The sequence below is a fragment of the Paroedura picta genome, chromosome 9 (assembly GCF_049243985.1).
Source record: "Paroedura picta isolate Pp20150507F chromosome 9, Ppicta_v3.0, whole genome shotgun sequence".
In the NCBI taxonomy this organism is placed as follows: domain Eukaryota; kingdom Metazoa; phylum Chordata; class Lepidosauria; order Squamata; family Gekkonidae; genus Paroedura; species Paroedura picta.
The window spans coordinates 32010847-32034740 of NC_135377.1; the positions used below are offsets into that span (position 1 = coordinate 32010847).

The window sequence follows — 23894 nt, forward strand, 5'->3', positions numbered from 1 at the left end:
GCCAAGACCGCAATAATAATTTAGAACCCATTTTTATGTCTACATAAAGACATAATATGTTTTCATAAACAATGTTAATGAGAGAGAAGTCTTATATTTTAAAAGAACTTTAAAATATTTTTTTAAATTCTAGACATTGTCAAGCTGTCTAGTGTACGTTGTTACAAAAGCAAGCATGCGACAAAAAAGCCCCATGACTCCTCATCTTTTAATATTGGAAAATGCGTTAGAACTTGAAATTGCAATTCAACTGTAGAATTTTCACCAGACCACAAAACCATATGAAACAACCAGACAGAGAGCATGGATGATGTTGGTGACAGCTCCATGTGCACATCACCCTGACACTCAAGAAACTGTCCCCAATACTGCAGTTAATAGGAAAAGCCACGTGTGCATTGGAACAATGCCTAAGAGTTTTGGATCAAACTCTATGCTTTAAAAAGAAAAAAACAAGTGAGAACTTTCCATTTTAAATAAGACATTAGACATTTTAATTATGCTTTTATCCTATTTTCTTTTTATTTCATACTTTATTTTGTAAACTGCCTTTTTAATTAATTTTATTGAAAATACACTTATTTAAAAGAAAATAATCTATAACAAATACTTTCGAGCCAAAGCTCTGTAAACTGTTTTCCTATGCATATTATTGTTATTATTACTAGATTAAAAGCCCATTTTATCCAGCAATAAAATGGGTGCTAGACGTGTCCCCCCCCCCCCTGCCGAGAGGGAAAGTCTTCAGAGTGGGTGGGGACAGCTTGGAGCGGCTGTGAGAGGCAGGCCGGGGCATGGATGGGGCCGCAGAAGAATGTTGGGCTCCTGATCCCGGTTGGTATAAATCAACTATCCAACCCCCATAATAAGATCCAATACACACCTTCCATTCATTGAAGTATTAGGATAGTTCCTTGAGTAGTGTGGTAATAGGTTCATGAAACAATCCCTAACATTTCAGTAAATATAGAATTTTGTGCTAAGTTCTGATATTTTTAGACATATTGGACCTCCTTCACAATAGGTTTATCTGGAGTCAGAGGGGAAGTTACATATTTGAATAATAAGTCAAACATTCCTGAATTCTGCAGGGAGTTGGATTAGATGACCCTAGAGGTCTTTCCCAACTCTGATTCTAAGCAGCTATATGCAGGCACGGCATTTTTAAAAATAAATTTATTCTTCTAAACAGAGTATATAAGCACATGGGATGTATATAGTGGTATGTATATATTGTACTGCAGTAGGATAGTTAGAATTGAGTTTAGTAGCAACTTAAAATCCAAAAAGATCTTCAGAGTATAAGATACAAGCTCCAAAGCTTATGCCCAGAAAATCTTTTTGGTCTCTAAGGTGCTACTAGACTTGAATCCAACTGGCATGTATATAAATGTCCTAACCTGGCTGGCCTGGTCTAGCCAGATCTTGGAAGCTAAACAAGGTTGACCCTGGTTAGTACTTAGATGAGAGACCACCCAGGATATCCAGCGTTGCTGTACAGCACAAGTCAAAGACAAACTACCCCTGTTCATCTCTCACTTTGAAAACCCGATGGAGTCACAATAAATTGTCCGCAACTTGATGGCACTTTCCACCATCACCATGTGCATGAACATTAATCCATATCAATCCAAGTAAAACCTGAAGCAATGCTAATGAATAGCATTGGAACCAGTTGGAAGTGATTTCTGCCTTCTTGAAGTATCATGTTCACAGCTGGGACAATTCTGGATCCTCTGCTAGGATCTTCCAGAAAACAGCAATAGGACTTTCAGGAAACAGCGGCAGACTAGTCAGTTTTCTTTCACCTTCACTGATTCACCTATTGATTCACCTACTATACTCTCTTCTGGCAGACCAAGGCCTTGCCACCCTCACACTATACCTTTTAACCTTTAGATCAGAGTACTGTAGTGGGACTGCCATTAATCAAGACTTGGAGACTTCAGCTAGTGCAGAACACCATGGTTAGATTACTAGAATGAGCAGGCACGAACACAGTAAGTCAATATTGAAACAACTGTACCAATTCCTACCTGTTTCCAGGCTAGGTTTTTGTTCCAAGTCCTAGACAGCATTTAGCCAACATCTCAGACAGCAGATCCTCTCATACAGACACCCCCCTTGCCCCATGCACAGAGATCACCTGAGGAAAGTCCATTTAAAGTTCGATTTTTCAAGGAGGTTGGCTAGCTCTACATGTAGCAGTACTTTCTCTGTGGTTACCCCTCCTTACATATCTTCTGCTAAAAAGTAAAAACCTGCTGATAGAGTTCCTATATATTTTGGATTTATACTGTAATTTTTAGGTGACCCATGGAAACTTTTAATGATTGTAATTTTAACAACAATTAAATGTCATGATTATGGAATCCATCTGTTGTACACTGCTTTGAAATTCTTGAAAACTAGCTAACATGTCAAGTAAATTTTAAAAAGTATGCCTGTTTTTCTCTGAGAAATACTGGAGGGGGGGGTATATACATGTATTTTTCCCATGCTATGAACAGATTCACTGACTAATTTTTGTGTATCAGACAACTATGAAAAGACACAATAGTGATGAGCAACATTATTTTCCCCAGTTGGAAACTGTCCTTACAAAGTAAATATGCAAAAATGACAACCATCAAGACATCAACATAACAGCCAATTTTTAAAAATAACTTTATGCTTACATATGCTAAACTACAGAATACTGTGATAGCTGGAATCAGTGACTGTCTCCTTAAAGGTTGCATGAACAGGATTAGAGGTTCCCCAAAACCAACATGAATGTTTTCAGGTTTTACCTGCACTACTTTGCTACTGTTTAGAATTCTGCTGCATCAACTGCTTCACAATACTTTACCAGAAAATACTTCAGCTTCTCTGGTAAGTGATATTACTTTATGTACTTAATGTACTTAGGTGAAGTTTTGGAGTATTTTTCTAGGATGAAGATTGTTATTTCTGCAAATACAAAATGACACCATATAATTAGAAAGTTGTAGAGGAAGTGACCAAAAAACATTTAGCTGTAAGGTACAATTAAGCACTCCACAGCTGGAAAAGTTAAAGGGGTTGAGCAGACAGAAGTCATTCCAGTTGTTTCAGTGAGTTCAAAAAAAGGCTCCTTTGAACTGAAGTCCAGACTGTACTTCAGATTTTGAACATAAGCTTCCCTACAGAGCATATCACATCCCATGACTTAAGTTTTACAACCACAACTAAGCCAGCTGATTTTGAGGCATCTTTACCACCTGTTACATGGGTGTTGCTTTAAAATAGCTGTTTAAAAATTGTGAGTTTGTTCCCCCTCTCCCATTAAAAAACTAGCTTGTTTTTTCATGCACTATACACTGGGTGGGTTGGTGGCAAAAATGCCAGAAGCAGCTTCAGAGGAGGTGGCATAGCGTCAGGGTCAACTCATGACAGCAAAACCCATCACAATCATCCTCAGTTAAAAATAACCAAGTAGAGATGCCTTGAAAGACCTCTGTCTGAGACTCTGGAGAACTGCTGCCGGTCAAACATGAATGACTCTGATGTACTGATAGCCAGATTCAGCAGAAGACAGCTTTATATATGGCTGGCTTCTGCGAAATAGTCTCTTACCAGATGAACAGCTTCAATATGAACCAAGGGTGTCTTAAAATTCTAGAACAATCTACCCATGACACAACCACCCAGCCTGAGCATGCCACACTGCTTGCATCCTACTACCAGTTTTAAGTAGTAATATTATTTGGGTCCTTCTCTTAAAGAGAGATGTTAGCACCCTTTGCTAAACTGAAATCATATGTTTGTGCTTTGTCATTTTAGGCAAGGAAGAAAATGCCACAATTAGCATTTAAGAGAACCTCTCTTAATAATGCAGACTTGCATCACTAGGATTGAAGCAAGAAGTATGAAAATGGAGAATGATACACTAACTAAAGGTGTGTTGTCACCTTTAGTTATATGTTAAGCAAATGATGTTTGCCTATGCACTTTCTCAGTTCTAACACATCAGCATTTCCTCCCAGACATTGCCTTTATTTTGGCAAATAATTCCCCTTCCCAAGAACAGGATCCATGTTATAAAATGGCACTAAATGAAGACAGAGATGACCGAGGAAGAATTTAGGATTTTAATATAACCCTCAAAACAAAGACAGCAAGAGCTGCATAGTCACTACTTTATCTATTCTAGGTTTGCCAACCCTTTGAGATATTCTTTGAGATTTGAGGGTAGAGACCCCTAAGGACAGGGTTTGAAAAGACTGTCTTGTGGTCACTCAGTGAGCATCATGGCAGAACAATGACTGTAAGGCAAGGAGACCTGACAACCATCTATTGCATGTGACAAGAAATTGTTGCATCTTTTGATTTTAGTAAGATTCCAAGCAAAATGTTGTACAAAGTATGTGCCAGATTGTTTTTTACAGATTATGAATTTCTTTCATGATACAGAAGCCTGAATCCAAAAGTCCTCCACCAACAAAAGAATGAGGAGGGAGAGATTTTCAGCAGTGTTCTTCTGCCCCTGTAGATTACCCCATCTGGACCTTATGCAGCCCAACAGAAGCAGTGTTTCAGGGACATTTGTGGGTAGCAGCAAGAAATTTGCAAAAATAATCTCTTTCCTTCCACTGGCAGAAGTGGCTATTCCAGTGGAAAAATGACCTTTCAGATTCAACCCATGGTGCTTTGGAAACTGATGATTCGTTTGAAGCTGCAGATTTGAACAAAACAACTGATTTTTTAAAAATTTTTAATGAGTTTTTAAAAATCTGAAATAGAAAACATACTTCCAAGTAACTGCCTTTAACATGCATTCATTTAGATTAATTAAGAGTGCTGCTTTTATGTTAACACAATAATAGTGGAACATTTGTAACATATTTCTTGAGGTCTAAACAGTTAGAAACAAATCCATGCAACGATGGTGGGAGCCATAAGCAAATGTCTTAATACTCAGTTCTTATTTGACACAGAAGCAGCAGCTTAGGAGGATAATTAGATACATGTTTAGAACTCAGGAATCTTAATTTAATTAACTGCCCCACAAATATTTTCCCAGCAGTTTAATTATTACAGATATTGAAAGCTAAATGATGACAAATTGAATACACAAGTACTCAGACATATAGCTATGGTATACAATTTGTTCCAGCATGATAACATTTCATCATCATGTCACAAAACCTCTGAGCCACTATTTTGCAAGGGACAATTTTGTCTAACTTGGAGAAATAAATCCTCATTTTTTAAAAAATTAGATGTTTCTTAGGCCACCCAAGAGTGAGGTTATTTAGAGACATTTTGTTCTTTTCCTCATTAATGATGGTCAAACCAGCCCTCACACCAACAGAGTCCTCTTCCTCTACACCCTGTTCATCTGTATTCACTCTCAATTACAAGCATTACACCAGCCTCTAGGAAGTGTTATTCCAAGCTTTGAAAAACCTATGTGTTTTGCTTGAGTATCATGACCAAGAAATACTTTGTCAGACTCAAACGTTTTAACAGCTCAAAAGCCTTCAAACCATTGTTGGTTCTCATGAAGCCAAGTTTCAGATGAGAACATGCCATCACCCCATTTAGGTTCTAACAGTCAATGTCTGAAACAATGTATGTGTTTACTGTTGCTTCCACTTTCTGGTATTCTTATGAATTAATGACCTCCAAACATTCCTGTCATAGTCTTGACCAGGACTTGCAAATGACCACGGCTTCCTTTATTGAGTTAATCCCCCTCATGCTGTGCCTTCCTTTTTTCCTGCTGCCTACAACTTTTCATAGAGTGGTTGTTTTTTCCTGTGTTGTCTTCTTACAATGTGACTGAAGTATGATTTGATCTAGAACCCACTTTTTTGTCTTTTTGACAGTCCATGGTAACCATGAAACCTTTCTCCAATACCACATTTCAAATTAATCAGCCATCATTGTCCTATTTTCACAACCATGCATAATAAAAAGGGTATGAATTATCTTGATCTGGGTTGCCAATGATACATTCTTACCTTAATAATCTTTTCTACATCTTTCACTTTGTCTTCTCATTTCCCAGTTGCATTCTCCCTTTTAGGTTTATGGAGCCAAGGAATAGAATTTTTAAAAACAATTTCAGTGTCTTTACTGAACCTTCAACCTTAAAGTTATGTAATTCCTCAGTAGTGATTACTTTTGACTTTTTGATGTTCAGCTAATGACAGAACCAAATAAGCTGCTACGTCCCTCATTGGGACAGGGGATCCCCTGCCTCCAGGTTATGTTGCCAGTCATCTCTCCGAGCAGAAGAGAATTTTTTTAAAGCCGTATTACATTCATAATGGAAGTTATTACTGAAAGTGACAAAGATAATTTCTATGGTTTGCTATGGTTTCCTGCAATTCCTAGAGTTATCTTTTGTTACTTCTGGTATATTCACCAGAACTGAGGTAACACTGCACACAAAGCTTTAGTCCTCCATGGCACCAAACACAACCCTCCTGCAACCAAATTTTATATGGTCATCAATACTTTTGCCTAAACAACTGGTCATCTTGGCAGAAGCATTTGTGGCAGGAAGGGAAAAAAAGAGAGTAATATTCTACTGAATAACTAATACCATCCTAAACATAATCACATCACTCTATGCCTGCTTAATTCAAAGGACTTAGAAGGGCGTAACTGCTTAGGATTTTGTTTATTTACTTGTCCCTGCGGGAGCTTTGGCATTCTGCAGGGCCTGCACAATGGAGCTCTTCCACCAGGCCTATGGTTGAGGCCGGTGCGACAAGAAAGATCTGTTGGCCCCCTTCCAGGACAGTGTGTGTAAGGCAGCTTTTTATCTGCCCTCTCTTCCCACCTCCCATTTGAGTTACTGGGAGAAGGGATAGTTTTTAAAATATTTTTTCTGTCATTCTACTCTTTTACATTGTTCATTTGGATGGTGATATTTTTATGCCTGCGGTTTCAATGGAGTTTTATTCAGACTAATGTAACCCACCATGAGCCACTGGGAATGGTGGGCAATAAATTTAATAATAATAATAATAATAATAATAATAATAATAATAATAATAATAATAATAATAATAATAATAATATTCTCCTCAGTGGGAACCTAACGTGGATTACAACACTCTCCTACCTTTCATGCTCACATCAATGTAATCTTCCAAAATAGAGTGGGGATTCAAACCTGGTTGTCCCATATCTAATTCCAATAATCTAACTATCATAACACACTGCCACCAAGAGAAACAGTATTCAGATTGAAGACACTCAACCACTGTATTCATTATGCAAGCCAACAATGGCATTCTATAATAGCAGTTTCAGCATACGGTGAATATTTTGCAAGCCTAACAACTTTAGACCTAACAACAGCGGGGTGCTATGTTGATGAATCTCAGGTCCTGTATGACAACATGGGAAATGCAGAGTGACCAAAGCCATTTAGCCCCCAAACCCATTCTCAGAGCCATTAATTGTAGAATGTGTATAGTTACCAACTGATAACTTTGCATGTGCTGCATTGTTTTCTTCACTACTAAACATCCACAGCCACACTGATCTGATAACACAATGGTTAAAATTAGGGTGTCAGCTTTGGATTGGGAAATACCTGGAGATTTTGGAAGTGGAGCCTGGGAAGGGCAGAGTTTGTGGAGGGAGGAGGATATAATGCCATAGAGTCCACCATTTAATTAGGGTGATGGGCAAGAGTTACACATCCATTTAAGACAATTTAAAATGGATCAGATGAGGCAAGGGGCTAACATAATACTTGCTGAGACTGGGGAAGGATTGCCCTGCCCAGTTCAATGCATGGGGGCATACCTTGGTGCGGGGCTACTTTTAATTCATGCAGATGGTAAATGCCTTTCCCGCTATCAGTCTATGGCCGTATTGAGATCTGGATCGTCAAGTCTGGGTCTTCCAAAGGAGCCATACGGTTCACACTCATTTAGCATAGGCAGCAGCTAGTGGGTTGTCTGTGGAAGGGATCAGGTCCTTGGGTTGCTGGCGATCAACTGTGTTCCGATGATATGTGTGGCCAGATCTCCTTCTCCAATTTTTTGATTTTGCAGACTTGGCACCAGCAGTACTGGCAATATGGGTTTTGGGACAGACAATATGCTTCTGATTCCAGTTGGGGAGAGTGCCTGGGCCTGGATAGACAAGTGAAGCTGATCTGACAAGGACAAAGAGGGATGCACTGGGCATCTTTGATGAACATGTTGGCAAGAACTACAGCTGGGGGGAGATGATTTGCCCGTGATGACTTGTTGGAGCTTATCTAAGACAATAATGAGATTTGCAAACCATTCCGTGGTGGCTACCAATGGTTTCGGTTATGTAGTTGGCCCTCTTGGAACAGAGAGCTTGGCGTGGGGCGATTTCTCCTGAATGAGTAGACCTGGCCAGATGGTGAGTGGACAAGGCAGTGTCCAGGTTCTTGGCAGGTGGCAGAGGGAGAATCATCAGGCACCCTGACATTGGTCATCGACAGTGAGCCCTGTTTAGGGAGGATGGAGTGCATTTATCTGAATGGGGAATAAACACATGGCTACACGGAGTGTGGCATGCTATTCTTGAATGGCTACATTTAAGAGCAGTGGCAGGACCATGAGGAAGATATTCCTCTGTGCTATGTGGTGGGTGGTAAGCATTGGTTGGATCTGTTTAGGGTGGTCAAGTTTGCACGCTGGCCTTGCATATTTGGGGGCCCCATAAGGGGCTGTGTGAATGCAGAGCCAGAGGTTGGTTCACATTTCAGGGTGGCAGTCAAGACTTAACAGTGGCAGATGCTCAGTGGGTTCTCATCCAGTTGGCACCTCCCAGGGGTCAGCAGGCCATTTGTTCTGGAGAATACAGACTGGCTAGCCAGTGGAACTCATTGATGGATGCCTGCTGACAAGGGCTTCAGTTGACCTCAGGAGGGCAAGATCCATTCCCATGCTAAGACACGCTCATTCAGTTAATAAAAGGCTGTGGCCAATTTGCATGCCAAAAGATTACACTGGTGTTGGGTGTCCTTACTGAGGAGCAACCAGTGTACCCCTGCAAGGCAATGCAGGTGCACCAGGAAGTCAAACAGCAACAGATCAGACAAATATGCCTTCCTGTATGCATAGAATTAAGTATTAGTGAAATCTGTTTGTAGCAAAGTCTTTTTAGAAAAGTGTTTGTTTCCCTCAATGTAGGCTGTAGCCTATTACAGACCTGTAGATATTACAACCTCTTAGCATTATGGGAAGTTGGTTACTTTTCACAACCAGTTTTTCCTAGATGAAAAAATTCTACTAAGTGAGAAGATGTATATGCATACCAGTACATATTTTCCAATTTCAATCAATGGAAACCTTATCTCCAAATAAGTAAAACCAATTTTATGGTGTCCAACAACATGTCCATAGTTTATCTTACATGAGAATAAAGAAACTGTCATAGAAAAGGCTGTGTCTTAAAAACCTATTTTGCCTTCCTTGCCAGCAATTTGAAAGGAAGAAAAGGTTAAACATACACTTTGAAATATATCAACAGCTGTTGGGAAAAGCAAGATGCTTATAAATAAATGACTATGGTTGTGTTTTTTTTTTATTCTGTTTTTTAAATGACATTTGGCACCAATTAGAACTATTTTTAATGTGAAAGAGCAGGGAGGTAGTTTGGAAAAATAAGAGAATGCTCCGACTTTTGCAGTTCAACAGGATAGTGGATGTGAACAAGGCAAATCAGGATTAATTATTATCTCATACAAAAACTCATGAGATGGCTACCAGCAACTAACTGCTTTACACCAGAACCTTGTTGCCCATCTATAGCTATCCTATGATCTAGGTCAGGGGTAGTCAAACTGCGGCCCTCCAGATGTCCATGGGACTTATGGGAATTGTAGTCCATGGACATCTGGAGGTCTGCAGTTTGACTACTCCTGACCTAGGTTGAGTGGCTATTCAGAATTATGAGTGATGAAATAAAGATGACACACCTAGACCCAGGCTGGCCAACTGGGAATGTTCAAAATGTATCCAACCTTCAACAATATAATTTATTTTTCCTCCTCAGCTTGAAACTTGGCATGTCTCCCCAACCCAAACATAGCTGGGGTATAGTAAGGCCCCCAATCCCACTATTATTTCACTCACAATGCCCAGAATACCCATAGAATCAAAAGCAGCACTTACGGTGGGTGAACTGCCACTTTCCACTCATTAGGCCCTCCAAGTAAGAAAGGACATAGCAGAGACAACAACATAACCGTTCAATTACAGATTAAAATGGCTACTCATCTGGGATTAAATCTACATTTTTTCTACAGTATTATTAGCAGCTTTCCATTTGCTACAAAGCTAGACTACCATGTTTTATTCTTTATGAGATGTTATGTGTCAAAGCTAACAACACAAAAGGTAATAAAATATGTTACTGTCCTGCAGTTTTGAGTCTGAAGGATCACTAAAGATTTACAGATTGACAAGAGGTTTGAGTCAGCAAAATATTAGTTCAGATTGCAGAAATTTGTAAGAATCAAGAGATTCCTCTTTAGAATAATGACCTACATAGGCAAGTTAACTAAACGATAAATGTCTCAATATTCTGCAAAAGCTTCATTATATATTGGCTTATGGTATGTTCAAAAATCATTCAGAGAACATTTCCAGGAAATGAGCCAAGTATAACTTAACTTGGATAATAACTTTTAAAAAGAGAGCATATTGAGACTGTATCGAGACAAGAACTTCATAACACCTTTAAGAAATAAACTGTAAAATAACTGCAGTCTATTAAATGATTTGACTAAAAGCTTACTGAAAGTTATTTTTTCAATAAGATGACCATACTCTAAAAATTCTTTGCCCTATTTTTCTTGATCTTTAATACTTTCCAGGAAAGAACTAAAAAGCTCCCCAAATGGTTAGCCTCTGAACTTCATTTTATTGAAATTGATGGGGCAGATTGGCCCAGAATTATTTGGACATTCCTGAAGCTTCCCTTCCCTTCAACGAGTAGAAAGAAATTATTTACATTGTTGATACTACAATCTTATCTGTTCCTTCCCAGCTTTTACTTCCAGGTACATTATATATCCTTTCACTAAGGCTCATGGACTTCTAAATTCTGTTTATCAGCCACTTACACCCATTAGTCACATCTACCACAAATTTTATACTACTGCACCCTTTGGCACAGAACTTGGGTTGCTAGCCTCCAGATACTAGAAAAACCCAAAGAAGAAAATTGTTGAGCCCACAAAGTAGAAGATGAAGAAAAGGATATCCTGTAGGATATATAATAAAGTCTATTTAAAAAACAAAAATCTGTTTCTTCCTTCATAATAAACTACCAGAATGAAGTCTGAAGTCTTACTCTCTTTTTTAACAGTGGCACGTACCTCAGTGGTTAACCCCCCATGAGCGGAGAAAGGTGCCGCTGTTGAAAAGAAAAGTAAAGCCCAGGACCTCATTCTAGCAGATAACGGGTTTTTTTTTTTTTTTTGCTTTATTGAATATGAAAGATATTGGCAAGTTTATTATGAAAGAATTTTCAGTAAATAGATTTCATTATACTACAGCCTACTGCCAATCCCTTTCTTCATCTTAGTGGATGGAGATCTTCTGGGACTACAAATGATCAAGGCAACAGGAATCAGTACACTTGAAGAAAATTCCCACTTGGTAGGTAGCCTCTATGTGACCCATTATGCACGGGGGTTTTAGTGCACATTCGGGGTGGAATGGCGGTGACTAAAATCACTGATAACGCACGGAGCCGGCTGCAACCGGCCGCAGCTTCGGTGCATGCCGCCGAAAAAGCCGCGTCCGTGAAACGCGGAAGAAAGCGCAGCTTCCGGGTGACCGGGGCGCAACCAGAAGCGGCGCCCGGATCGCCGCGTGCATAATCGGTTACTCTGGGTTTTGCCGCCGTCGCGCCCCGCCCCGTACATAACTGGTATGCGTCGCGTCCTCCCCCTCCGCGTTTTCCATGTGACCCGAAATCGCCGTTTCGGCGGCCGTGCATAATGGGCCTGTGGCATTAAGCTCCACTGAAGTCCTGTCCCACCCCCTTCAGGGTCCACCTCTTTAATCCTTAGGTACTTCTCAAAGCAGAGATGGCAGCCATAATAGGAATTGAACTGACACCTGGATAACAGTTCATATGCCAGCTGCTACAGTATATAACTCACAGAATTTTAAGTATGACACCTGCACTGACCCAGGGACCTTTTAAAAATTGTATGGCACAAGGTTTTCCTCAAGGCCAGCCTCTATGAACCAGACCAAAACTACCACCTCGGGTTAAATTACTCTCCCAAAATGGTAGTTTTGTAATGGGAACATGATTGTAGTCTATTCCAGTGTTTATTGAGTTATCTTCCTCTTACTACATTTTTGCTTTTGCAATGCTACTTTTGTTTGCATTGCACTTCCTAATTTTTGTGATGCAACTTGCTGGTGTATTGGATGTCTTGCACTATTTGACTGCACTGTATTACCTTGTGTAATCTGCCTAGAGCATCCTCTTTCAACCTTTTGACCATGGAGTAACTCCTGAAATATTTTTTTTCAGGCTTCAATCCTGGAAATGGTGACATGTCTCTTCAGAGAACTGGGAGAAGGAATAAGATCTGGGAGTCAACCAATCGATCCTATTGTGGAGCGCAACACGGGAAATGAGTACCTGTGACGTCCAGTGATGACCGCTGTCATCCAAACTTCTAGGAAAGGTTAATCTTTTTCTTGGCCCCAGGGTTCCCAAGAACCCTGGTTGGGAATCTCTGGCCTAGAATCTAATTGAGAAAGGTAGGCTAAATAAATCTCTGAAATATCACATTTGCTCTAGACAGTATGGCATAAAACTGCTCAAAACCTGGGATGCAAGGAACACTGAATGCAGGCTCTTATCAGGGAGTAGGTGATAAACATCTGAAGTGCCATCTTTTCTCTATGCAAAGTGGCAAGGCCAATGGGAATCACAATGTGGCAAACCTCAGGGGGGAAGAACCTAATGCATGGAAAACTACAGATGAATGCTGTCACACTACCATGAATGAGGCAACCTCTTTTCTCCAAGTTTCAGTATTTTCAGCATTTGAAATAAAAAATTTCAAAATTTTCAGAAATTTTCAGCAGTGTTGTAGTTTGTCGTAAATTGGTCTAATCCCAAACTTGATGGGTCCATGTCATCCTTCCAGGGACTCAGGAGCAGGTATGCCAAAAGAAGTAGCTTTCATTTAGCTAATCCTTGAGTAATTAACACCTGTCACATGTTGATTCTTGTCTAAAAGGACAGCATCAATTTTATACTGAAGCAAAAGAGGAAGCAAGGATGATCCTGCTGGCAGCCAAGTTAGCAGCAGCAGAATTCCATCTGTGTTGACTTTGATCTCCTTTTCCTTTCAGATACTTAGTTCTGGCAGGGGGAGAGACACTAGCCCTTGAACGTAAGCCAAAGGGACCATTGCTCTTAGTCCATTCCTTGCAGCCTAGGTTTGGCAGATCAGCAGGTCAAGATGATCCAGTTATGTTTGTGTTTTATTCGTTTATATAGTTTTGTTATCTGAAATTTTCCATAAGCTGCTTTGAGGCCTTTCAGTAGAAAAGCTGCATAGAAATGCTACGCTAAACAAACACCCTTTTAATAATTCTACTAATGGTAAGTTCATTACCATGTAAATGTCTAGAGATGAACCTCACAAAAAGGACTGTTAGCCTCTGAAGAAAGACAAGCCTATGACAACTTGTATAATCCTGGCAGGGCTAGTTATTCAAAACAATACTGGAGCCCTGGTGGATCAGATCAAGAACTCATTTAAGTTTAGCATTCTGTTTCTATCAGTAGTGGACCAGATTCTGAGACTCTTACCAGGAAATGAAGTCAACAGCCTCCTTGTCTACTTCCTAGCATACTGCTACTTACTCAGTGACTCACCTATGACTCTTCTGAATCCTGTTCCCTATGGCAGTGGTCCTCAACCTTTTAAAGGCTACGGACCGGGGCGGTGGGGAGGACTCCCTGGAGAAGAGCCTAATGCCGGGAGCGATTGAGGGCAAAAGAAGAAGGGGATGACAGAGAATGAGGTGGCTGGATGGAGTCACTGAAGCAGTAGGTGCAAACTTAAATGGACTCCGGGGAATGGTAGAGGACAGGAAGGCCTGGAGGATCATTGTCCATGGGGTCGTGATGGGTCAGACACGACTTCGCACCTAACAACAACAATGTTTGTCTTTCTGCTGTAGCCCTGTCAAGCATTACCTAACCCAACCCACAGATCCCCTGTATTTTCTTCCTATTTGCACCAAAAATAAAGGACAACATTTCACTATTTGTACGAAACATCCTTAAGTGAGGACAAGCAAAGATGGCATTTCAAAAAAAGAAGGAAGGGCAGTACTTTAAAAAAGTGAAAATCTTCTTTGTCAAAAAATGGAACGTCTACTTTCTTAGGATAGCTGGCAGACTTGGCCATCAGAATTCAATGATAAAAACGCCAGGGTATTATAGCCATAGGTTCAATTATTCACTATAACAAAAGCACTGAAGTCAATCATACCATGGACAGTTCATTCATTGAAATGAGGTTTTGGCAGTTCCTTGCTCATAAGTAGTAGATTGTTGTGAGATTAATATGATGGTATGTGATAATGATTGAAATCTAACCGCCGAAGTTTCCTTATAGTCTGCAGATGTTATTTAAAAAAGAAACTCACTGAATTAAAAGCTCAATATGTTTAGACTTCATTCAGTGTCTTGAAACATAACAGTAATGATATCCTGCAGTGCTATGAAGTTAGTTTAGTTAAAAGGCATAAAACACTTATGTTTATACCATACTAAAATTTTGCAATTCTAATGTTTTACTGAAATTTGTTTTTATTACTATATAAGCCACACTAGACATATTTTATGGAGTTGTGGCTAAGAAACCTCCAATAAATACATTCAACATCTTATGAAAGGGAATCCTAAAGTCCCATCAAAGACCGGATCTGGCCTTTCCAACATTTCTGTAGTTACCGTAAACAAAATCTATTTTTCAGGCTGTACCTTTTATAGAAGCAAAACAAGTGATAACTGTACAGCAAGAAAGCATGCCAGTACAGATCAGATCTAAACTTTTGAGACATTTCACTTAAGATAACATAAAGTTAACATACTCTTTCTGCAAGGTATAAAAGTTTGCCATGCAACTAGTAGAACTGAACCTGTGCATTTACCCGTCCCATTTCATTTCTAGGCCAATCAAACAGCTTCAGTCTTATTGTGCTTGACTGCTGTACCAGGCCAATCAGCAGCTCCCATAATAGGTCCAAGAAAGGATCTCCTTGTAATGCCACAAGATGAATCCATGACACAACACAAGAAGAACATGTCACAGTCAACTCATGGAGATCCCCTTTTACAAACCCAACAAGAGGATGGCACAATACTGTGACTAATGCAATACTTCCTGTCTGGAACCCTTTACAGAGATTGACATAAGAGTTTCATGATAATCAGCCATTTGTTCCTTGTGAAATACTGGTGTTCGTCCAATCATCTTTAAACGGTTGGACTGTTACACTTCCCTCTCCTGCCACAAATCTTGTTCCTGAGGGTACAGAAGACCCTCAGAAACAGCAAGGACAAAGGAGGAGGGAAATATATCAATGCTAGCTAGATATATGGCCCCATGTCCACAGTCTGACAGTTCTTAATCTTGGGGAAATCTAAATGGGTAACCATTTATCTGAATCACTTCAGATACAATCAGTATCACTTGACATTCACCCTGAAATCATCTTGCCATTTTTATTCATACAATCCAAGTGGCAAAATGAATAGTAATATGATATATCTTTCGTACTAGCAATGAATGCTTATGGGTAAAATGGAGGTTCTAATTGAGAAATTCACAGAACAGATTTACAACATGGTTATTCCATTTTTCATTAATTTTTTTTAAATAAAGGGAATGAGATCACATTTCAAGATAGCTAATAGACAAGTCATAGCACTTACTGTATTTTCACACAGTGACCCAAACAAGACCAAACATAATACACTTTGCTATTGAGTAACAAATCTGATTTATAACTCTGAACCAGTCACCTCTTGAACAACCTCAGTAATCCCCCCATCTCACATAATAAGATAAGAAAAGAAATGTGCTGATAAACTAAAAGAATCACCAAGCCCTATAAGGAGAGGGGATTTGAAGAAACCTGCCTATTTATCAGTAAGTATGGTGCTGGGAAAGAAGTTATTTCCTGTCTGGACAAGGTTATTGTAAATCAAAGTCAGTGCCTAGATATGAGGGTAGCTAGTGTAGGGGACAATCCTAATCATGTTTACTCAGAAATCCAATTTTTCCATGATGCTTACTCCCAGGAAAATCATTTTCAGAGTTGCAATATTAGATACTGATCTAATTGGGAAACCATCAGTAAAGGAAGATGATACTGGTTCATTGTAGCTCCCCCAGAAAGTTTCTCATGTTATGCACATGAAGAAACAGTTGTACCCTTTGCCAGCATTAAGCTTCTGGACCTCAAGGTCACTTGTGTCACATGAACATTTATTGAATTATCAGTGCAAAAACATAATAATTCTTTCCTCCCCATTCAAACTTGAAGTTTCTCCCATTATACCAATAGAAGAACAGCTGGGTTTTTGTATCCTGCTTTTTGCTACCCTAAGGAGTCTCAAAGTGGCTTACAATCTTTCCTCTCCCCACAACAAATAACTTGTGAGGCAGGTGATGCTGAGAGCCCTGAGAAGTGACTGGCCCAAGTTCATCCAGCTGGCTGCATAGGGAAGAGTAGGGAATCAAACTTGGTTCTCTAGATCAGGGGTAGTCAACCTATGGTCCTCCAGATGTCCATGGACTTCAGTTCCCATGAGCCCCTGCCAGCAATTGCTGGCAGGGGCTCATGGGAATTATAGTCCATGGACATCTGGAGGACCACAGGTTTGACTACCCCTGCTCTAGATTAGAGGTTGCTGCTCTTAACCAAACTGGCTCTCAATAGCATGACACAGCAAATTGGATAGTAATGGTGGTTACCGCGGGCATTTTACAATTACCACGATCAAATACCATATCCACCTACGCTAAGTTTGAAGGAATTTAAACATTCTAGTTAAAAAAAAAATCAGATATATTGTGTATTGTCCCGTCCCCCCCTCCCAATGATAGAATGGCTGGGAAACTCAGAGGTGATGAAATAGTTCTGAGCCATCCCCCCTCCCCCCACACTAATATTTAGGTCTTGGCTGGAAACCTGCAGTAACACAAGACCAGACTTTTTGTTTTTGGATTGTACAGCTCCCATGGCACTCAGGTTTGTGAAACTGTTAACAGTAAATCCATCCATCTCTACACATGCAAATCCCTGGATGTCAAGAAGTCATCCTTACATACTCAAAGCTATGAATAATCACAACCCAGGAATCCAGCATCATATGGTTGTAATAAGCCCTGTCAATTTACAGAAACGGAGGGTTTTTAACAAAAGCTTGATATGCCTGGACAGCCATACGACTGTCTGGTGTGTGATTCAATAGCTTGATAATAAACTCTCCAGAATAAGCTTTTGCAATAAATGACCTAGTCAGAACAGTATTTGATAATCATTTTTTTAAAAAAATCATTCTTTCCACAGATGCCTAACTTCCTGTGAGTCTTGGTTTATAATACTTAACATATTTGTGAAACAGCCTGAGTAGAGGCAGCATTTCCAATCTTTTGTCAGTGGTTCCTGCTTAGGGTGATGAGGCATATCTGTCTACTACACTGATACCCACAAATGAGACAATGTACTGATGAACCCAGTAACTTTCAGGTGTTCCAGAATGAGTTTCACAGTATTTCAGTTGTTATCTCTTGAAAACCTGCTATATTTCTTCTAAGACATTAATTCATTCCAACTTTTTAAAAATGCAATTTTGTTTCGAAAGATACATTGCATTGTTCTGCAAGAGCTATACAAAGCACTGCGAGTTCAAAATGCTAAGCAGCAACCATCACATGTCACTGTTTCAGCGAACTCACGCACCTTGACTAGAAGGGCCAAAAGGAGGAAGCCCTGCCAAGTAATAAACTAACACACAATAAAGCCAATCTACATCAAAGCAGATTCCGTCCCCAACAAGTTATTGCACTCCTTGCCATTTGTTTGACAAAAAATGGACTAAAAATAACAATAAAAATATCAGTTCAATAAAATTGTAATCCTCAACATACAAACCGAGGCAAACACACAAAGACACAATTTTCAGTTCAACACTTTCTAGACGCAACCACTATCAGCTCATCATCACAACAGCCCTACGAGAAAATTTCCCCAAAGCTGCCTGTTTGCTGCCTTGAGGGTCCTAACTGGATAAAAGGACAGGATGTTTTAAATAAATACCTAGGAAATGTCATAGTTCAGTAGTAGGGTTGACAACTCTGGGTTGAGAAATACCAGAATAGTTTGGAGGTGGAGCCTGCAGAAGGTAGGATTTGGGGAGAGGAAGGACTTCATCAGTGGTGTATAATGCCACAATCCACCTTCCAAAAGTGACCAAGGGAATCGATCTGCTACCTAATTTGTAATCCCAGGAGATCTCCAGCCACTACCTAGAAGCTGGCAATTCCTATAAGAGCCAGCTTTGTGTGTGTGGTTAAGAGCAATAGCCTCTAATCTGAAGAACTGGGTTTGATTCCCTGCTCTTCCACATGCAGCCAGCTGGGTGACCTTGGGTAAGACACAATGCTCTCAGAACTCTCAGCCTCACCTGCCTCAAGGGTGTCTGTTGTGGGGAGAGGAAGGGAAAGGTGCTTGCAAATCACTTTGGGACTCCTTCCAACTCTTCTTCTCTATTCAGCAGGAATGTATATGCTGAATTCCAGTGTGCTAGCCATGGAACTGTCTTGTTTCCATCTCTGGTTTATCTGGCCTTCCATAAAGAAGTCATCAAGGCCAGAAAAAAAGCAAACCAAAGGAGAAGGTAATGCGTCTTGAAAACAAACGTAAGGCACTTATGCGGTCTGGCAAACCCACTGAAGCCACAGTGGTTCTCCAAGCTCTCAGAGTGTTTTCCTTTTCTTCTTTGTTCTTCAGGTAATCTGACTGCCCAACATCCTTTGAGCTCTAAACAGTTTTACAGCTGTTGTGCAGCTAATGGGAAATTTGTGTGTGTGCAGGCGCATGTGTGTACCCAGGACAAACACTGTCAAGAAGAAACCAAATGTCAACCCGAGGTATGTAGCAGTAGCCATAAATTTTTCCTTTGAACATTTACCATCTGGAACAGTAGATTATGTTTTGACAAAAACGTAACAAAAAAATTCCCTAGACTAGCTTAAGGGCACTGTTTTGCTTTTCCAGGCAGCCCGATCAGGTCAAGTACCTTTGCTTGACTTGTCCTACCTCAGCTTAACAAACAGAAAAAAAAAAGAGTGCTTAGTTTTGCTTGAACTTTTCAGGACCATTCAGATCATTAGGTTAGTCAGCTGAAATGCAGCTGCCACCTTGCTGCAGCAGAAGCCCTATCGGGGTGTTTACATTCCTGACACCACAGCTGCACCTTGGCTGTGTTATAAGGTTACTGACTCCTATCACTTCACAGAGACAAGCTGGCTGTGGGGACCTTGCTTTGTTTCTGCTGAGGCAAAGGAGTGCAACTTAATGCGTTTAGTCCAAACATCAGCTCTAAATTGCAAGTGCTACTTTTTGGGCTTAGTGTATCTGGGAAATTTCCCACATTTCTTTAGCAAGTGTTGAAAACTCAAAACACTTCTATTTATTCACCCAACTCCCAAACTAATTAGGGAGTCTGCTAATACTCTTATTTGATATTGCTTGGAAGGATCATTTATAAGGATCCCTTCCTTGCAGAGAGTTGTGCTTGAGAATTAGTGCAGAGCAAAATCTGTAAAGCTGCCAAATGGAATGCTTGGGTGAAGGGAGAGGGTGGAGAAAGTATTCCAAAAGCTGCTACATAGTTATATGAGCACTGATTTTTGGGATGGTCCAGTGTCAGCATCACAGCACATCCATCATAAATCTTTGAGCCCTAACTATTCTCATCTCATTTCAGAGAGGATGATGCACTCTATCACTTAGAGCAGGGGTGGTCAACCTGTGGTCTTCCAGATGTCCGTGGACTACAATTCCCATGAGCCCTGCCAGTGTTTGCTGGCAGGGGCTCATGGGAATTATAGTCCATGAACATCTGGAGACCACAGGTTGACTACCCCTGACTTAGATAAGTCCTCACCTGCAAAGACTGAGGACAGGACCACCAGTTTCCCCCTCCACCCAGCCACAAGAGAGGCAAAACCTCTCATGTGTGTCCCATACGGCATGCAAGAATGATTGTGTGTGCTCATCTTTGACAGGAGACAACAGAGGAGCACTTTTAAAGCTCCTCTTTTATTATTTAGGTGCAGTTTTTATTATTACAGTTATTTGGGTACATTTAGTTATTACAAAGCCAAAAAGCTAAAGCAGATGGTTAACTTCAGTACATCTCCAAACACTAGAGAAACGACTCATTTCTAAAATGCCTATGGCAACATTAAGCCCTCTCTCTTTAATTGGGGATTAGTGCTCCTGGATCCTTGGAGGAGAGCAACACCTAGCCCCATCCTATTCACTTGCACTCCAAAGTCTAGCCCATGGAGTCGAGTGGCCTTGCTCTCCAATGACCCTTTTACAAGCCAAAAACCATTTTTCAGGGCACCATCCCACTGAGGGATTTTCTGCCAGAGGAGAAGCATCATTAGTCATACCAAATGCCGAAGGACCAATTTCCAATCTCAAGCTCCTGTTTCTGTGCCTTCCCCAGACATTAAATAGCTACCTAGATACAGATAGATATCCGTTTCGACTTAATTAACACTTCAGATAGCCTCCTCAGAAGCTATAAATACAGCCAGACTTTAATGATCCGTTATGGCGATGCTACTTAGTTTTCAGCGACTCGTAAAACTTTCGCAAACAGACCTGCAAATGAATTACATCCATCTGCTCGGCCGCAGCTGCAAAAGGCAGCCCGCTCCCCAGATCGCTGGGCTCCTGCCTCGCTCGCCACACGAGGAAGCTTCGCCAAGCCCCGCGCTGCTGCTGCTGCAGCTGCAGAAGGAGCCCTGCGAAATGCGAAGCCCGCTCCAAAGGCGCTTTTGCCCAAAGCATCTGGCTTGTTTTGCAACGAAGCACAGAGCAGCCCGCATTCCCCCCCCCCCCCCAAGAAGCCAGACTTTACCACAATGTCTACTCCATGTAAAACTGGGCGAGCAAAAGCCCCATCTCTCCTTCTACACGCCAACTTGTGGAAGCTCCACTCCACCCAACCCCCCCCCCCTCGCCACCCGGCTGCAGAGCCCTGTCAAGTCCCAAAAGTTTGCAGCCCCAGCAAGCTGGGGAGGGGGAGAGCGGTGCAAAACTCCGCCGCCTCCCGGCGCTTTCTCTCATCGGCACCTTGGGCAAAGCCTGACCTCCACAATGCGTGCAAGAGCCTTAGCGCTCCGAGGACAGGCAGGCATCAAGCTATGCCCACCGCTATCTGTCAGCTATACAATAGCCGCATTGATAAGGCAGCAGCGGCGGCGGCGGCAACTGGCTTTGACAAGTGTGCGGGAGCAGCATTCCATTCAGAGCCGGGCGAGGGGAGAGAGAGAGGGAGAGGGCGGGGAAGGGGGGGGGGGGAGAAAGCCTTCGCGAGGAAACCCCTTTACCTGAACCAACAGCTGCTTCCTGGCGGGAGGAAAAGCAATGGCACCCTCATTGACCCCGTTCTCCCGTCCCCACAATGATAGGCACTTTTGGGGGGCGGGCGGGGGGGGTGTCTTTGCTCAGAAGACCCCACCAGCCCACTCCGGCGAGGCGGCGCTGGGCTTCCCTAATCCCCACTCGAACGTGATGACACGCACTAACCCCAACCATCTGTTGAGACTCGTCCTCAAGACGCCCCCGGCGCGGAGCTGTGTCAAGCCGGGCTGCCCAATCCAAGCGCCGGCGGAGCTGGAGGCCAGGCGAGAGAGGGAGCGAGAGGAGCCAAGCCGGGCTGGCGGCGGCCGGAGCCCGCACTTCTCCGCCAAGTAACCTGAGAGTCGCCGGCAGAAAGGGCGGCTATTAAAAAAGAGCGAGCGAGCGGCTGGGAGTGGGCGGGGCGAGCGGGGAAGGTAGAGGGGGGGGGAGGATGCCTCTCGCGGGGGTGGTCGGGGCTCCGGGGCCTCGCCCGACTCCTCGCATTCCCGGAGGACCCGGGCGGAGATGGGCCAGGGGAGAGGCGCGGAGTCTGTCTTTTTAGTGTCCTTAAAAAGAAAGAGAACGAGGGGAGGGGAAGAGCTTTCTCCGCGAGCCGGTTCCCAGCGCAGATCAAAAGGAGAGAACTGGGGCCAGCGTTAATGGGGCTCGTTGGCGCCGAAGAGGGGCATTTGCATCTTGCCGGACTCACCGCCCACCTTCCCGGGATGGCCATGCGGTCTCCTTGAGCTCTCCGGGAGAGGTAGACGCAGCGAGGGCGGCCATGTGGGCTGGCACCACCAGGGGCTTTCTCATGTTAATGAAAGTCTCTTCTGGGATCGGCTGAATTCGGGGATCTTTTTCACCTGCACATGCTTCCAATCAAAGGCAGCGTGTAAAATAAGTGGCCATTTAGATTTCTACACACCGGGCCAGGGGTCCAAAGCAAATTTCATCTCAATATATGTATTCACCCCTTGTTGGCAAAGGTGTTTAAAGTGTCGGGCTTATACAGTTGTTTGGGAGTAAGCCAAAACGCACTGGGATTTATTTCCAAGTAAACAAGCACAGGATAAAGTAAACTTGTGTAATTAGTTAGTTTACTTTAAACATTACAGCAGTCCAAAGTTTCAGAGTTTTCTCATTATTGATCAAGACACACAATAGGTCTTTGAATTACGCTTACCTAGGCAGTTTGGAAGAAGTCACAGTATAAAGAGAGTCCATACAAAAGTATGCTAATGCTCAGAAGCTGGATGGGAATGTAAAATACAACCTGTTTTCTACCCTGGATTTGTATCTCAGTGTCCTATTTGTAAAGCAGAGCTATTAATAGGAAGAATGAATTATCAGTGGTAATATGGCTAGATGCTAAAGCCAATAAAGAAACATAAAACCCTTTGCTTGTTCTGTGAAATAAGCAAGTGTGGAAAGAAGAACGAAAATTGTTTTTTAAAAGGACTGTGGATTTCTAAAAATTCATTTCAAAGTGTCTCACTTGACACTTCTGTTAAATCTACATTTTGCATGATGACAGATGTTGAATTTCTTTGAACTCGGAAATGAATTCCAAAAGGAGAATTGTCTTTAAAAGTTAGTGCATAGATCCAGTGTGAAGAAAGGCTTGTAAATGTGATGATTTGCTTAAAGTGCTAGGCACATTCTTCCCTAAAATAAAATGATCTCCAAGCCTAGAAATACTGACTTAGTGTGCTTACCTCCCCCTCCCCCCCTTTAAATTCAATGCAGGTTACTGGAAGGTATTTTAGACTCACTGATGGTGAAAGGATATTTCATAAAATATTAATTAAGGGAGGCATATTTTGTACCCATTTAGTGAAGAACCTGTATATAGGGGAAACAAATTGCTCCTAATTCATTTGCTTCAAGGTCTTCCCAGAAGTGATTATAGGGTGTCTGTTTCAGCTTATTAAACTTGAACTGCTTTCACAGATGCTGAGTATTCTCTAGCACACAACTCCCTAATCTTCTAAATCCAGATAAACAAGCAACAGGACAGTATTTTCTATAATGGTAAGTGGCAAGACCATGATGGAGCTATTATCCCTTGGGTATCATAAGATCTTAAACAGTGCCAATTAATGCTACAGGGCAAGCTTTGTTTTTCTTTATTTTCTTTTTCTACCAGACTGTGGTCTGGAAAGGCTCTGGGTAACCTCATCGATTTGAAAAACCCTGGAGGCTTTCTCAAAACTAGTTTGC

General features: G+C 41.6%; 1 protein-coding gene across 8 annotated transcripts in view; it reads right to left on the minus strand.

Moving 5' to 3' along the window:
• SULF1 (sulfatase 1) overlaps positions 1-22477 on the minus strand; it is a 113298-nt gene extending 90821 nt beyond the window's left edge. For 2 of the 8 annotated variants that reach the window (XM_077352191.1, XM_077352194.1), the window contains exon 1: positions 21861-22075. The gene's annotated coding sequence lies outside the window, so the exon portion shown is untranslated. Of the gene's footprint in view, positions 1-21661; positions 21817-21860; positions 22076-22383 lie in introns of those variants that run through there. The other 6 variants (XM_077352196.1, XM_077352195.1, XM_077352193.1 and 3 more) reach the window with 5 other exon arrangements.
• Positions 22478-23894: the final 1417 nt, after the last annotated feature.